Source organism: Myotis brandtii, unplaced genomic scaffold, assembly GCF_000412655.1.
Source record: "Myotis brandtii unplaced genomic scaffold, ASM41265v1 scaffold431, whole genome shotgun sequence".
In the NCBI taxonomy this organism is placed as follows: domain Eukaryota; kingdom Metazoa; phylum Chordata; class Mammalia; order Chiroptera; family Vespertilionidae; genus Myotis; species Myotis brandtii.
In genome coordinates, this window is record NW_005366486.1 from 2,125,040 (window position 1) to 2,141,108 (window position 16,069).

General features: G+C 41.7%; 1 pseudogene; it reads right to left on the reverse strand.

Annotated features, from left to right (window-relative positions):
• The window catches only part of LOC102250145, a 77,254-nt pseudogene extending 62,369 nt beyond the window's left edge, over window positions 1-14,885 (reverse strand).
• Window positions 14,886-16,069: the final 1,184 nt, after the last annotated feature.

The window sequence follows — 16,069 nt, forward strand, 5'->3', positions numbered from 1 at the left end:
CCCCCTGGTGGTCAGTGTGTGTCATAGTGACCAGTCATTCCCAGTCGTCCTGCTGTTAGGGTCAGTTTGCATATTACCCTTTTATTATATAGGATAGAGGCCTGGTGCATGGATGGGAGCTGGCTGGTTTGCCCTGAAGGGTGTCCCGGATCAGGGTGGGGGTCCCCCTTGGGTGCCTGGCCAGCCTGGATGAGGGGATGATGGCTGTTTGCAGCTGGCCACACCCCCTTCAGTGTAGGGGGGGGTCCTGCTGGGGTGCCTGGCCAGTCTGGGTGAGGGGCTGAGGGCCGTTTTCTGGCTGGTGGGTGACTGAAGCTCCCAACCTCTCCTTTTTTCCTTTTTTTTTTAAAAAATTCTGGTATTTATTTACCTTCTATGGCTGTCACTGGAGCTGAGAGCCGGCTTTAGCTGTGAGGCTCAGCTCCAGCTCTGAGGCCTCGGCTGCTGAAAGCAGGTATCTGGGTTTGTTTGGCTTCTATAATTGAAACATTGTTTCTTAGAGTGCAGCTCAGAGGCCGGCAGTTGCAGGCGGGGAACCTTGGCTTCCTCCATCACTGGAGCAAGCAAACCTCCTGTTCACTTCAGCTGCCTGGCTGCTGGCCGCCATCTTGGTTGTCAGTTAATTTGCATATCGCCCTGATTAGCCAATGGGAAGCATGTCGGAGGTATGGTTAATTACCATGTTTGTCTATTATTAGATAGGATTATAAGTAATTATAAAGTGATTGTATAAATTATTAAGTGATAATGAGTTAATGTGTTCTACATATGTATGGATTAAATGAACATAGTTGAGCTTTTTGCAATATTACTAATGTTAATTGCCAAAAGCTGTATTAAGATTTGAGGGAAAAAGGTTTACTACCTCACGCTAAGGATATTAGGAGCAAGTGAGAAATGTCAATCTGCAACCCATTTGTGTTAGATATGTGGTATTTTCCTTGATGAGTTGACCTTTTTTTAAAAGGTCAATTAGGTCAGTATAGCTTTTTCTTTGTGAGACTCTGCTGGTGCCTAGTGCTTACTGTTTCTTTGGGCAGAAATCTGGCCTGGCTTAGCAGCCATTGCATTAAACACTCCTGTTAGCCCTTGAAGTGACCTTCCCCACCTACAAAAACCAGGACCACAGCTACCCACCGATGGGCTACAAACACTTCCAATTATTCTATTCTTTCTCAAAGACTACTAATTTGGCTTTGTGACCAGTTTTGCATGTTATTTATTGCCCTGGATATAATTATTGTGGGCTTGCACACTTGCATTATTTTAAGGCATATAGTTGCTTTCATTCCAGTAAAATTTACCAAAATTTGCCTAGCAATCCAAAGTCCTCAATCTGGCATTAGAGACCTTCCAATCCTCAAAAGCAAACTTGAAGTACCTTTCTTATCTTTAATTAGAACTCCTAAGTCTCCAGGAGTTTCCTCTCAAGGAAGATGCATCCAAATTTCCTACACATCTGAGTATTGTTTGATAACACCATTCATAAGCTTTGAGGAGTTAAGATCTGAGAGAGCGGATTTACAACTAGCACTGAGTAACCAAAAATCTTATTTTAATTAAGCAGAAGCCTTTGTGCTAATGAAGAAAAAAGATTGAGGAGCTTCCTCTGAAACCAGATTTATCATAATTAACATATATCCATTTTGTTTTCTCCCCTCCGTATGTATCTGTGCTTATGCCAAACTTACCTGAGAAATGACACTTGAGATGCAATTTAAAGGATGAATAGGAGCTAGGAGTTACGCAGGGAGAAGGTGGAGGAGGCTGTTTCAGTCAGGTTAAACCACATTGTGACCCACTTGCATTAGAGGCATTTAAAGATCAGGGGGCCCAGTACAAAGAGCGAGGGAAGACTGGTGTGCGATGAAGCTGAGGACTGGTGTGAAGGATGAGGAGTTCATTGAAGAGCAACAATGGCATGACATGGGGCTGGAAAGCAAGGGTACTGCCAAGTTGTGAAGGGCTGTGTGTAAAATACCAATGGACTTGATCTTGTCCAAAAGTGTGTGTGTGTGTGTGTGTGTGTGTGTGTGTGTATGGATATGGGTTACGTTGCAAACAGAGTACTCTTATTTTAGATGACCACCGAAGAGGACACGTGAGTGGAGAGAAGATGGAGCTGGGAGAACACCCAAGAGAGGAATGTTTGTTAGGAGGCAAATGTGATAGTCCAGGGGAAAGAGTGTAGGAGCCTCAACCACCACAGTGAGAGAAATGAGGAGCCTGTGAGTTGTGGTCTGATTCACAGTTAAATGCCTGTGGACAACGCCTCACCTGGCCCACTCAAGGCTTTGGAGCAATGGGTCTCAACCTTCCTAATGCGGCGACCCTTTAATACAGTTCCTCATGTTGTGGTGACCCCCAACCATAAAATTATTTTTGTTGCTACTTCATAACTAATTTTGCTACTGTTATGAATCATAATGTAAATATCTGATATGCAGGATGTATTTTCATTGTTACAAATTGAACATAAATAAAGCATAGTGATTAACCACAAAACCAATATGTAATTATATATGTGTTTTCTGATGGCCTTAGGCGACCCCTGTGAAAGGGTCGTTCGACGCCCAAAGGGGTGGCAACTCACAGGTTGAGAACCGCTGGGCTAGAGGAAGTTCTGTGTTTCAAGGGAAATGGCTGTTCTTATCTGAAAAGAAAGAAAATAAGTTACAGAAAAAAAAAAGAATAGGGATACTATTTCCCTAAATTCCTTCTATTATTTGTGTAATATTTTAATTTTACCTCTGGAATTCCACTAACAACGGCACTGAAGGGGCGGCAGTGGCAGTGGAAGCCACTGCTTCATGCAGAAGTCCAGCTTGCACGGGGTGTCTCCCTTGCTTGGTGCAACAGTGTGAGGACAGCGGTATCACATGCCTGGACTGGGATGCCTGAAATAAATGGCTAGTGACCGCTTTGAATGGTGGTCTTTTGTTACTGCAGAATTAATAAAAGTGACCCCAGCAAAGTGCATCAGTATAAAAGTGTCCAGGACAGGAACTATAGAGAAGTAGTCTCCTCACTCTCAGATCCCCAAATGCTGAATTCCTATGATAGGTTCTCTGGAGCGCACCCAGAACTGCACTATTAACACTGTGGAGGCAGCCAGTGGGGGGCAGTTGGTGAGTGTTTGGAGCATGCTGAGACCACTGGAAGGCAGAATCCTGATAGGATTGATTGATAGGTAGTCCTGCAGGAAGAGGAATAGGTGCCTTTTAGTTAAAACAGTGAAATCTGGTCTTGAAGAGACCAGTGGTAGGGATATCACAGTGCTTTCATCTCTCATCTCACCCCAAAAGGGTGAAGGGACTCCCCAGGTATGGAGAGGAACAGATGGGTCAGAGAAGGACATAATCTCTCAGCAGTGGACTGTACTTAGGAGTCTTAGAGCAGTGCTGTGGAACAGGGACCCTTTAAAAGTCCATAAACAGATAAAATATACTTCTAAAATTTCTATTTATTCCAGAAAGAATTAAAATTTTACAGGTGAGCTTGGCCAGAGTGGTTCAGTGGTTGAGCATCGACCTATGAACCAGGAGGTCACAGTTTGATTTCCAGTCAGGGCATGTGCCTGGGTTGTGGGCTGAATCCCCAGTGAGGGGCATGTAGGAGGTGGCAGATCAATGATTCTCTCTCATCATTGATGTTTCTATCTCTCCCTCTCCCTTCCTCTCTGAAATCAATAAAAATATTTTTTAATAAGGTTGCGGGCTCAATCCCCAGTGAGGGGCATGCAGAAGGCGGCAGATCAATGATTCTCTCTCATCATTGATGTTTCTGTCTGTCTCTCTCTCCCTCTTCCTTCCTCTCTGAAGTCAATGAAAATAAATATAATTTAAAAAATTTACAGGTGCATACATTAAATAATTTAGCAGCTGTATAATTTGAAATGGTATCTTTATAATTTAGTTTCTTTTTCCATGCTGATATTCTATTATTCCCTGTTTTCTATGCTATAAAAGGGCATATCATTTCATATACAACAAAGGCCTGTGCTAATATAAGGCCCCAGAGCCTTGGGTGGGCCAGGTAAGGTGTTGTCCACAGGCATTTACGAGATGCCCATGCAGGAGAGAAGGCCAGAGCTGCGACCTTTGAAATTGTTTCAGTGGCACCATAAGACAGCAAATTATTAACTCGTCTAGAAATGCAGTGTGAGATGGGCTGACGGGAGTGGTTTAGATGGAGCCTCTGAAGGTGGTGAAAGTGTCAGGAGCCTTTCCTTGCTGATTCTGGGTGTGTGGAGAGGGTGAACCTCTCATCTAAACGAATAGGGTGCATTCAAACCATAGTAGCAATTTGCCTTGTTTGTCAGGAACAGAACAAAGTCTTGGGCAGTGATTCTCAGTGTGCTCTCCGGACCAGCAGCATCAGCAACACCTGGGAACGTGTTAGAAATGCAAATTATAGGACCTGTCGCCACCTCTACTGAATCAGAAACTGTGGGGATGGGACTGAATTGCTTGTTTGGAGAGAAGCAATTGTAAAATTAACTCTTACCTTGGGCAGTGATTCTCAGTGTGCTCTCCAGACCAGCAGCATCAGCAACACCTGGGAACTTGTTAGAAATGCAAATTATAGGACCTGTCCCCACCTCTACTGAATCAGAAACTGTGGGGATGGGACTGGGAATGCTCTTTAATAGCCCTCCTGATGTAAAGCCATGTGGAAGTGTGGGCACCTGGGAGGTGCTGAAGGGGACAAAGGAAGGTATGGGTTGGAAAGAGTTGAATTTTAAGAAGTCTATCTCCTGTAGGAGCAACATTCACTTCCTTCCTCCTGACTCCATGAAGGGTGGAAGAGGATATCTTAGGAATCCTAGCCCAGTAATCCTGAGGTTGTTAAAGCGCTATAATGGATTGCTTTCCTTAACAAATTATCAAGATGGTACCTACTTTGTTAATCCCCCCATTCCCAATGCAAACCATGATTAATTCAACAAAAACCCTGCTACATTGATTTAGCTGTTGCTCCTCTCAGCCACCAGTGATTAGTATAAACACCTTGGATGTGGAGGCCACAGAATTCTCAGGGGAGGGACATTTTTCAAATCTTCTCAGCCTAAGTAACCCAATGTCTCTTAACTCTTGCCCCCTAGCCCTTCTGAAACTGTTTAAATAGCTCATGGGAGTTAAGTAAGATTTTTCAAAGTACTATATTTGAATGATATTAACTTTGGATATTTTCTTCTAGCCCCCAAAGATTTAATTTTTAAAAATGCTGCTTGATCATTAGCACAATCAGTGTCCTCATTAATAATCTGAGCTGCCAACATCCATGTCCTGGTTACCTCCATGCTCTGCTATTTACAAGCTGGTCACAGGGAGCTCATGCAAGTCCGTGCATAGTAATCAATTTGCTTTGCTTTCCTTCTAGATTCATTAAATTGTCTTCGAGGATGCCCATTAAGCATGCATTTCTCATCAACTAAGTAGTTCAAAATGAGGGCCTTTGAACACTTCTAATTAGCTGTGTAAAGTTTAGAACAAAGTTAACAGAGGCCCCAAAAGACTGTTGTTTGGAGTTTCAGGCCACTGACTGCTAGTTGCCAAGTAATGCAAAATCAAGAGTGTAGTTTTTCTTCCCTGAAGATCTCTTTGAAAATCCAAGATGAAAGGAAGTGCGCTATTTACAGTAGTTGTCACATTAGTAGCTAATAATTGTTATTTAGGTTAACTCACTTGCATAGGAAATGTGTTACCTCCCTTGAAGAGTGATGGCTAGATATAGCCTTTTCTGAGACTTGAGAGAGGGCTGACATCTAAGAAATCCCTGTAATATTTCTATACTCCAGAATGAAAACATTTTTTTCTTGGAGAGAAGCAATTGTAAAATTAACTCTTATGTAGCTACAGGAATGGATGGGCCTTAGCAAGCCCACCTACAAGGTGTTTGTGGGGTATATTGAGAGAATGGATGACCTCTTAGAATAGCAGTGATTGTCAACTTTGGCTGAGCATTGGCATAGCTTGGAAAACTTTGGACCACAATCCAGAACAATTAAATAAAATTCTCTGCTGCTGGCATAGCTGAAACATGGTTATTTTTTTAAAAGCTACCCAGATGATTTTAATGCTGAATCAAGGTTGAGAACTACTGTCTTAGAATCTTCCAATCATCATTTTCTGGTCCTCAAATAAGAAATACTGGGACCTGCCCTAGCCTGCATGGCTAAATGGTTAGAGCTTTGACCTACGCACAGGAGGGTCTCAGGTTCAATTCCTGGTCAAGGGTGCATACCTGGGTTGCATGCCCAATCCCCGCCCCCAGTCAGGGAATGAATACCCCTCCACATCCTATTTATTAGAGAATAATGGCTCCTCTATTTCTTTTCCAGAACAGTAGCACAGATTACCCAAAAGCCTCTGTGTTTTATTGATTGCTTTATTAAATCTTTAAGAATGTCATCTAGTTGAACTTTCATAAATAAATAATAATGTGCTTGCATTCAGACTAATCCCATAAACATTATTGACTAAGCATCTTGAAATAAGCCCTCAAAACAAAGCAGATAGACAGTTCAGAATCAACTGTAAGATATAAGCATTTTGCGCTCCATAGATTTTCCTTGGGACCTCAGGTTCCAGAGAGTTCATGCAGAAGAACCATGGCCCCCAGAGGTGAATGAGACAGAAGGTAACACATCACACATATAGGTTCTGAGTAGCTTTCAGCTGTGTCCCCAGATATAATATACCACAATAAGTCCAGTAGAATTCCCACACCTCTGTAAACTGGACTTAGAAGATCAAATCATCCATATTATTTCTTTATATAATATAACTGTAAAAAATTATTAAGTTCAGGGTTTGCAAATTGACAGCTGACTTTGACTGGCCAGCTTGGTGTTTTAAAAACCTAAGCCAGTGGCATTCTTTGAGCATTGGGGTACTATGAAACAAGAGCCAAATGAGATTTGGTATTCTTCTATCTTCCTCAAAATGGTCTAATGGGAAACGTGTCTTCCTAACTCATTTTCTTCTTCGTAGGGCAAACATCTCATGCCATGTCTCCTTCTAACTCTTGCAGATGAGTTTCTTAAGACCCCAGCAAATGTATCACTAATGAATATTTGAGGGCTTGTTTTATTGCCTTATACATTTAAACATTGCGTTTCTCCTCATTTAGGTGTCAAGCCCCATGTGGAGAAGAAGCACTTATACTACTTTTATATTTCCCACATTATATGCACTACAGTGTTAGATGTACCACGGTTGTTGACACACAGGGAATGAGTGGTACTATTGGAAGGCATGCAGAGGGATGTGTGTGTGTGTGTGTGTGTGTGTGTGTGTGTGTTGTATGCATGTGTATGTGTGTGTAAGAGTGTTGTATGTGTTTTACACATATGGTGTATATACATGTTATGAGTGTGATCACTGCCCTTGTTAGTAGAGCATGTCACCAAGTACAGAAATAGGACCAGTTTAAACAACTATTACATATAAAGAGTGTGAATGTTCTCACTGCCTCAGATGCTCTGACTTCACATACTGACAGATAGATGGGAGGTAAGAGCCCTGAACTAACAGCTGGCAATAAATAAAGAGTAAAAACAAAGTTAGTAAAGGCATATTTTTTGTCCTTGCTTTAGGCCTTGGTTCAAACTAATTTCACTGTGTCCTCTGTAGCTTCTTATGATGTAGAGTTTTATTTTCAGGGGATTGCAGTCTCTGTCTAGAAGAGCATATTAAACGGTTATTCTTATCACTGAAGGCTGCTCTCTGACAGGTATACTCACAGGCTAAAGAGAAACACCTTTCCCTGAAGGAAATGGGAAATAAAAAAGAAAGAATCATGAAATAATTCCGATGTGTTGCAGTCCAGATACACTAGGAAAAGATGATGAATAATTCAGGAGAAAATAAAGTATAAATTTGGAACCTTTTGTGAGCATACAAGCCATCTTAGAAAAATAGATGAGTAAACTTGGGAAGAGCTTAGCTAGATCATTGGATCTTGGCTTAGAATTCAGTGTTATTTGTCTGAGTAGTTGGCCTAGTTCTAGTCTAGACTGGGCATGGCTAAAAAGTGGGGCGAGGGGATGGTGAGCACATGGACTGGATATAGTGACCTAGAGCAGCGATTTTCAACCTTTTTCAGCTCATGCACACATAAACTAATTGCTAAAATTCTACGGCACACCAAAAAATGTATTGTATTTTTTGTTGATCTGACAAAAATATAAATATAATTTTGATTCATTCACACTGAATGGCTATTGTTATGTCAACTATTGTCATTTTTATTTGACAATAAGGGAAAAGAGGTTGGTGCCCCTGACTAAAGAGTCAGGTATTGCATATTTCAAAATTTACTGTGGCACAACAGGTAAATGCAAAGAACCTAGAGTAACCCAGAGAACACCTCTTTCTTTATGCTATCTCTGTCTGTTTTAGTTGTGGTAGCATTTACCTGGAGACCTTTGGTATTCTTTGGTAGGATCACATCCTGAACTCCCAGAGTTGTATAAATATGACAGATAAATTTAAGGTTGAGAAGATAACCACATAACCCCAAGCATCAGAGTTCATTTCTGCTTATTCAGGTAGTGCTTTGACATTCTGGTTTCTAGTCCCTGCTTGCTGTTCTATGCCTGTGAAACTAGTGGATTCATTTAGTCTTAGCTCAGCACTGGAGCGGAAAACCATGCCTACCAGAGAGATACTATAGTATTCATTAAACTCCTCCTAATATTTAGCTTTATTCTAACTCATACATCCTCTCCCACACAGAATTGTCCCATCCATACCCATGACCAACCATGACTTTTTTTTTCATCTTTCTCCTCAAATTCAGTGCCCTATAAGAAAGCAGACTGTCTCCATTATTCTGGATTTTTCTAGATTCATAATGACTTAGGACTTCTCTTCCTCCATCATCATTTGGGCAAATTGGAATCATTATGAGGTTGGTTGGGAACTCAATAATTCAGAAAGCTGATTTGGAAGACTTGCTGGCTGCTTTCTTAAATTCTAGTGTCGATTAGCCAATTGGAAATATTACTTCAGATGCATTGGCTGGCTGGGATGCCTTCCTAAATCATCATCACTCAAATTCATATTTTGGTTACCATAAAATGAACACCTTAGACAGATTATTCTCTCAGAACACCACCATCATAAAATCAAGTACCAAAATTGTATGCGTTTAATGAAAATTTAAAGTTATCCATGAACATTCTGAAAAGATGGAATATTTCCTTCTAAAGTTGAGAGTGGAGGTTGTATATACAGAGATGAGCAACCAGGCTACCATCTCAGACTGAATCATTATTTTAAGAAGAAAAAGGGAAAAATAAAATTTAAAGAACCAGTAAAAAGAAAGGTGTTCCCCTATTGTCTCAGAGGATATGTATCTTATTGCCATGGGAAAACATCCTCTTGCTATTGTGATTTTAGAGATGACCTTCTCTTTCTGAAGGGATGTGCTTAGAAAGCTCATTTATTAACTTGAAGTTGATACTTGTAAACAACAATGAGGTCCCTGGCCTATTCACACGAGTCACTTGAATTCACAGAGTAGCTTAGATGTGGACCTTTAAAAAAATTCTAAAAGAACTTAGGAGGTCTTTAAGGGGCTTATAAGTCAAATACTGTTTTAAATACTGTTTTCTTAATTTTATAGTCATCACACAACTTCCCTTGTCTTTGATTTACGTATTTTTCTACTTCTACTTTTATATTGGTAAAATGTTATTAAGACCACTTATTGTTTTGGTTTTGGTTTGGAAGAATGTGGGGAAGGAAAGGAGATATAGAATTGGAAGGGAGATTTTTTCTGTGGTAACTTTAAGTGTTGAAAATACAAGAGGTGATTAAAAGGAATAAGAGGAAATCTATAAGAAAAATTGTTGAGATGACCTTATCTAGGTTGGCAAGAGAAAAGCAAGACGCCAATTGGGCTGTAGAGGTTTTGCTTTGCTTTGTTCTGATGTGCCTGGACCACAGATAGCACAAGTGGTGTTAAGGAACACCAGTCCTAAAAAATATCTTTCAGATTTCAGTTACCATAGTATGCGAACTGTAAATAATTGCATACGAAACAAGCTTTGCTGGTAGCTCTTCAGTGCACAAATCACTAATTAAATAACAGATGCACATCGTGGTCAGCAACCAGTTATTTACTTCTAAGTAAGACTGTGGTAACTGACCACTGCACACCTAATAGTTCACATTCAAAGAGCAGCCATATGGTTGTGTTGCATCCCTGTCTCCCAGGGATACATCCAGTTGCCTTTTTACAGAAATGGGTAATCAAGAGAGAGAAGTGGCCAGCAATGATGAAAAGTGCAGTAAAGAAAGAGAACATGATAATGCTGGAGGAGAAATTCAGACGGAACACAAATGAAATGAGAGAACCAAGAGCTGCCCTGGGACTGTTGACTCTGCGGTCTTTGAGAGGCTGCATCTGGAGCCAGAGAAACCGAGTGAAGGCAAACTTACTGACATAAAGAGGCTGTGATGAAAAGGATGAAGATGTCCTAGAGGAAGTGATGCCAGGAAAAACTTCCAAATTAAAGGAACTCTCAGGGATATTTTATAACATTGAAAATGCAAAGGGTAAAATGTTGGAAGCCAGTCTGAACTTAGAAAGGAATATGACAATTTGTCACGGGACAGCAAAGAAGCTCACCCTGTGTGTAAGTTACATGATGAGAAGAAGGGAAGCGCTGTTCAAAGGACTCTTGATAAGTTCATGAGGAAGAAATAAAATGCCTTAATTCTTAAGGTCTTTAATGTTTTAAGTTACAATGTACTAAATGATATTAGTTCTATTTTTCATCATCTGACACATTTATAACATACATTTATACTGATAATAATGTAACTAATATTTTGACAACAATTTAAAAGGTTGAAATTACAATTTTATGTATTCAATATTAAAGTTACTTTGCACAGTATGAGCTTGCACCATCATTTCTATGGTCCTGGGCTACCATGCAACGTGAGGACTGCCTGTGTTTTCATCCTATTTTTCACCATCTGACACATTTATAACATACATTTATACTGATAATAATGTAACTAATATTTTGACAACAATTTCAAAGGTTGAAATTACAATTTTATGTATTCAATATTAAAGTTACTTTGCACAGTATGAGCTTGCACCATCATTTCTATGGTCCTGGGCTACCATGCAACGTGAGGACTGCCTGTGTTTTCATTAAAGAAAAAGAGACATTGAGTCAGATCTCTTAACTATGCACAAATGGGATGGTGGTATTGGTCCAACATAGCTTAGTTGGTAGTCTTGCAAATTACAGTCTTAAAATTTGACTCTACTTTGAACCAATGGAAATAATATACTTCCTCAAGCCAAGTTCCTAACGGCTTAGAATTACAGACACTTCGTCTGGGAAAGGATATTTATCTGGTTTCAGTTTACATATGATAAGACTGAGGCCCACACAGATTTCAAGTGGAAGTAACTCATGGAAACCACATGGCAGAGGCTTAAAAAGAGATCTCTTGACTTCTGTTCTACCCCTTTCTTCACTGAAAGATAAACAGAGTACACTTGACCTTTGAACAATGGGCAATTGGACTGTGAGGATCCACTTATACTTGGACCTTTTTCAACAACTATACAGTCAGCCCTCTGTATCCCTGGGTTTTCATCAGCGAATTCAACTATGTGACTGAAAACAATAGTTTCTCCAATCAGCTGGGGATACACAGATGTGAAGGGCCAATTCTATGCCTTGTTCTATGCCATTTCTTATAAGGGATTTGAGCATCCTCAGATGTTGGTATCGTGGGGGGTCCTGGAACCAATCCCACATGGATACTAGAGATGATTCTTGTTAAGTGTTTGGGGTGTCAAAAGTTATAGTTGATTTTCTACAGCCAGGGGCTTGGTGACCCAAACCCTGACATTGTTCAAGGATCAACAGTGCATCCTTTATAGACCACCATGGAAGATGTTGGGAAGGTCTCTCTGTTCATTGCATGGCTCCTGTAGACATAACTAATGGCTATACTGCAGGCTCCCAGTGAATTCTTTTTAATGCTTTAGGTTTTTTTTTTCTTTTTTACTGCCAGCCTATTAGAGTGCATCAGGAAAGCAATTGAAGTAGGACTCGATTTCCCTTGACATTTTAAAATCAAGATCTTTTTCAAGGTAATTTCTTAAAAGCTATTTAAGTTGTCCCACTAGATAAATACTTTCTGATGACTATTCCACTCACCCACTAATTCCTGAGCTCTTCTTTGCTTGATTGCCTATTTAGTTTGTATAATGTAACAATTTGGTGTCATAGTTGTCTTAACGTTTCACTTTTGTTTTCTTCTTACCAGAGGCAAGCAGAAAGACAGAAAAAATGATTTGTGAATCCTTCTAGCTTGAAATTGTTGTCCCTTTTTGTTTCTCTCTGGAATTTAAATAATTTGAGGTGACTAGAAGCGTGAACAAGAATTGCTTATACATACTTGGAATTTGACATTTTTGAAATTCAGTGCCAAATCACATGTTGAAATTTCTCATAAATTCAATGACACAGTTTAACAAACACATATTATATTCCCGTTTGTTCTTTATAGTGCACATCACTATCTGAAATTGGTATTTGTAATGGCTATTTACTTGGTATTTTTGGTTCTTCTTTACTAATATCTAAGGTCCAGCATGTGTAGGTTGTTCATATGATCCTAGAATAGTACCTAGATTAGTAATTCACCCAAAACATTTATTGAATAATTAATAACAATATAAATAAATAATAATTTATAACACATAAATCTACTACAGACCATAATAGGGAGTGAGGTACAATGATGAATAACACACAACTCTTGAGCCAAAGGAGCCCAAATTTAGCCAGAGGTCAGAGGCACATGTGAAAGAAAGTATATTGCAATGCAGTAAATAAGAAACACAGGGCAGCATGTTAAAAGAACAAAGAAAGTGCAGCTCAGATTAGGTGTGAACTTTGGTTTACAGGAGGGCCAGGAGCTCGCTCAGCAGATAAGGGGGAGGGAAGAGGAAAAATAATTCCCAAGAAAGGAAACAGCAAGGGCAAAGATAAAAACACAAAGGAAGACATCCCTGGATAAATATCATTGCCCTGTGGCATTGCTAGGGCACAGAGTGGGGAGTGGGAAAACGGCAGCAAATCAAAGGCAAGGTCAGGTGATGACAGAGCAAATCACAGCATCAGCTAATCATGTCCCGGTTTCTTCTCCTTGGGAAGTGCTGTGGAGATATTACCGTCATGAAGAGGTATAAGGCATGGATTTCACAACAACAACTTAGCTGGGGAGCCCAAAATGAACCTGACAAATATAAGTAACAGTACAAATGGGCATATTCTGAATATCTAAAGGGTCTTACCTTTGCCTACCCTGTTCCCTCCGCTTGCCTACTTGTATTTCTCTGCGTGGCCTCTCTTTCTCCTCAGGACTCAGTGGAGCCTTATCCTGCTTAGGGAGGACTCCTCTATCTTCTAGACTGGCTGCATAACCACCCTCCATGCTGCCTTGTTCCTTGCTGACCACAGCACTCCTCATGCTCTGCTGCCAGTGGTCTCCTGAAAGAGTCAGAAAAGTGTCTCAGTGATGTGGGTTCTTACAGCATAATCCTCAGAGTTTTATGAGAGCAATTGTTTTTTGGTCTCTTCAAATCCCCTGAAGTAGTGATGTGTCTTAGACATGTTTTCTTCCATCTATAGAATATATGTTCAATCCTTCTTGGTCATGGATGCATCTTTTACAGATTTCATAATGTCATCGGCAAGCCCCCTCTGCCTGCGACACTTTAGTATCAATTCTCTGGACTCTTTACTTGAAAGCACTTCCTTGAAGAGTCTGCAGTGGGGCATTTTTTCTTGTGTGTGTGCATGCTTGCATACATGTGTGGCTGGCTTAGTACCCTCACGTGTACAAATGCGTCAGCCGTATACAAATGGGTCAGACTGTTCTGCATTACCTAAAGTAAATGGCCAAAAGAGGAGTCTCAGTGGAGTGAACAGCCCACTACAAATTAACTCATTGGGGCTAGCACAGCAGAGTTCTCATTGGCTGATAGCAAGACAGTTTGGTTTGCTAATGGTTATTGATCTATAATGGTACTAGAGGCACAGTGCATGAAATTCATGCACAGGGGGAGGGGGGAGGTTGGGAGGTCCCTCAGCCTGACCGACACCCTCTGCAATTCAGGAGCCCTCAGGGGATGTGCTCCTGACAGCTTGGGCCCACTCCCCGTGGTTCTCTGCTCTCTGCAGGGCCTGCCTGCTCCACACCACTGGGATGGGCAAGCAGGCCCTACTGGGTGCTGCCTGAGGGCCTGATTGCCTGCTCCCCTGTCTCTGCGGCGACCACCCAGCAGGCCTTGTTGGGTGCTGCCTGCGTCCCCGATTGCCTGCTGCCTGGTCTTCGCTGTGATTGCCCAGCAGGCCCTGCTGGGTGCTGTCTGCAGGTCTCTGCCACCACTGCCCAAGCAGGCCCTACTGGGTGCTGCCTGCGGGCCTGCTTGCCTGCCTGCAGGTCGCTGCCATGACCGCCCAGCAGGCCCTGCTGGGTGCTGCCTGCAGGCCTGATTGCCTGCTCCCCTGTCTCTGCGGCAACCACCCAGCAGGCCTTGCTGGGTGCTGCCTGCGTCCCCGATTGCCTACTGCCCGGTCTCCGCTGCGATTGCCCAGCAGGCCCTGCTGGGTGCTGCCTGCGGGCCCCGCTTGCCTGCCCACGGGTTGCTGCCTCAATCGCCCAGCAGGCCCTGCTGGATGCTGCCTGCAGCCCAATTGCCTGCTCATGGTCGCTGCTGCCACTGCCCAGCAGGCCCTGCTGGGTGCTGCCTGTGCCCTGCTTGCTTGCTGGGCTCACGTTGCCGGGGTGATGCCGCCAGCGTCCTGTTCCAGCCTCTATGGGTGATGCCATCTTTGTCGTGGAGTGACAGTTAATTTGCATATTGCTCTTTTATTAGATAGGATAGGTTCTTCTGTCTCCTTAGTTTCCATTGGCTGAGGATATTTAGTAATACTTACACATGATAACATTGAGTATTAAACATATTTTATGAGAATTTACTTACTATATATGCTTGCTTGCTTTTTTTTTTTTTTTAAAGAAAAATAGCTGCATTAAATGGTGTTAAGGATTAAGTTGTATATCTGGTACATTAGTTTCCTGTTGCTATTATAACCAATTACCACAGACTAATGGTTGTAAACAACACAAATTTATTATCATACAATTCTGGAGCACAGAAGTCCAAAATAGGTCTCAGGACTGCACTCTTGAGAGGTTTTAGGGGAAACTGTAGGCTTGTCTTTTTTTAAGTTTCTGGGTTCTGCTTTCATTCATTAGCCCATGGCTTTCTTCAAGTCCAGCAGCACAGCGTGTTCAAGTATCTCTCTGACTCTCACCTTCTCTTCTGCCTCTCTCTCCCCCTTTAAAGGACACTTGTGATTACATTGGGTCCATCTGGATAATCCAAGATAATCTCCTTATTTTGAGGTTTTCTTATTAGCAATCCTAACTTATCTGCAACCTCAATTCCCTCTTGCTACATAACATAACGCATTCATGGGTTCTGGGGATTAAGATGTGGCATCTTTAGTGGGGGGGTGGGGATTTTTCTGTCTACCACCTCTGGTTACTTATTTATATCTCCAATACACAGCACCGCTCAGGGCTGTGGTTTGCTGCTGCCGACCTCACACTGGCTCTCTCTCACAGTGGGTACCAAGAAGTAGGCTGCAGGAATAGAGGGGAAGAGCCCATCCCTTCGATTGTGTGTTGTCTGGAGGAAAGCATCTTCCAGGGAATGATGCTTTATTTGGGCATTGAAGAATGAATATTATAGTTGTAAGAATAGACCAGGGAGGTGGCCTATCTGAGGAGGGAGGCCAGAGGGAGGAAGGGGCAGAGGTAAGAATTCAAAAAGCCTGTTTATAGGATTGTGAGCAGATTGGTGAGAGCACTGTGTTTTCCTACGAGCCAGGGCTTTCACCAAAGCAGCAATGTTGTAGGATGTAAATGACATTTGCAATTACATTTCTATTTCTTCTTCATGGCTGAGTGAGCTTCAGTACTGCCGGGGTCATAGGAGATACAAGGGG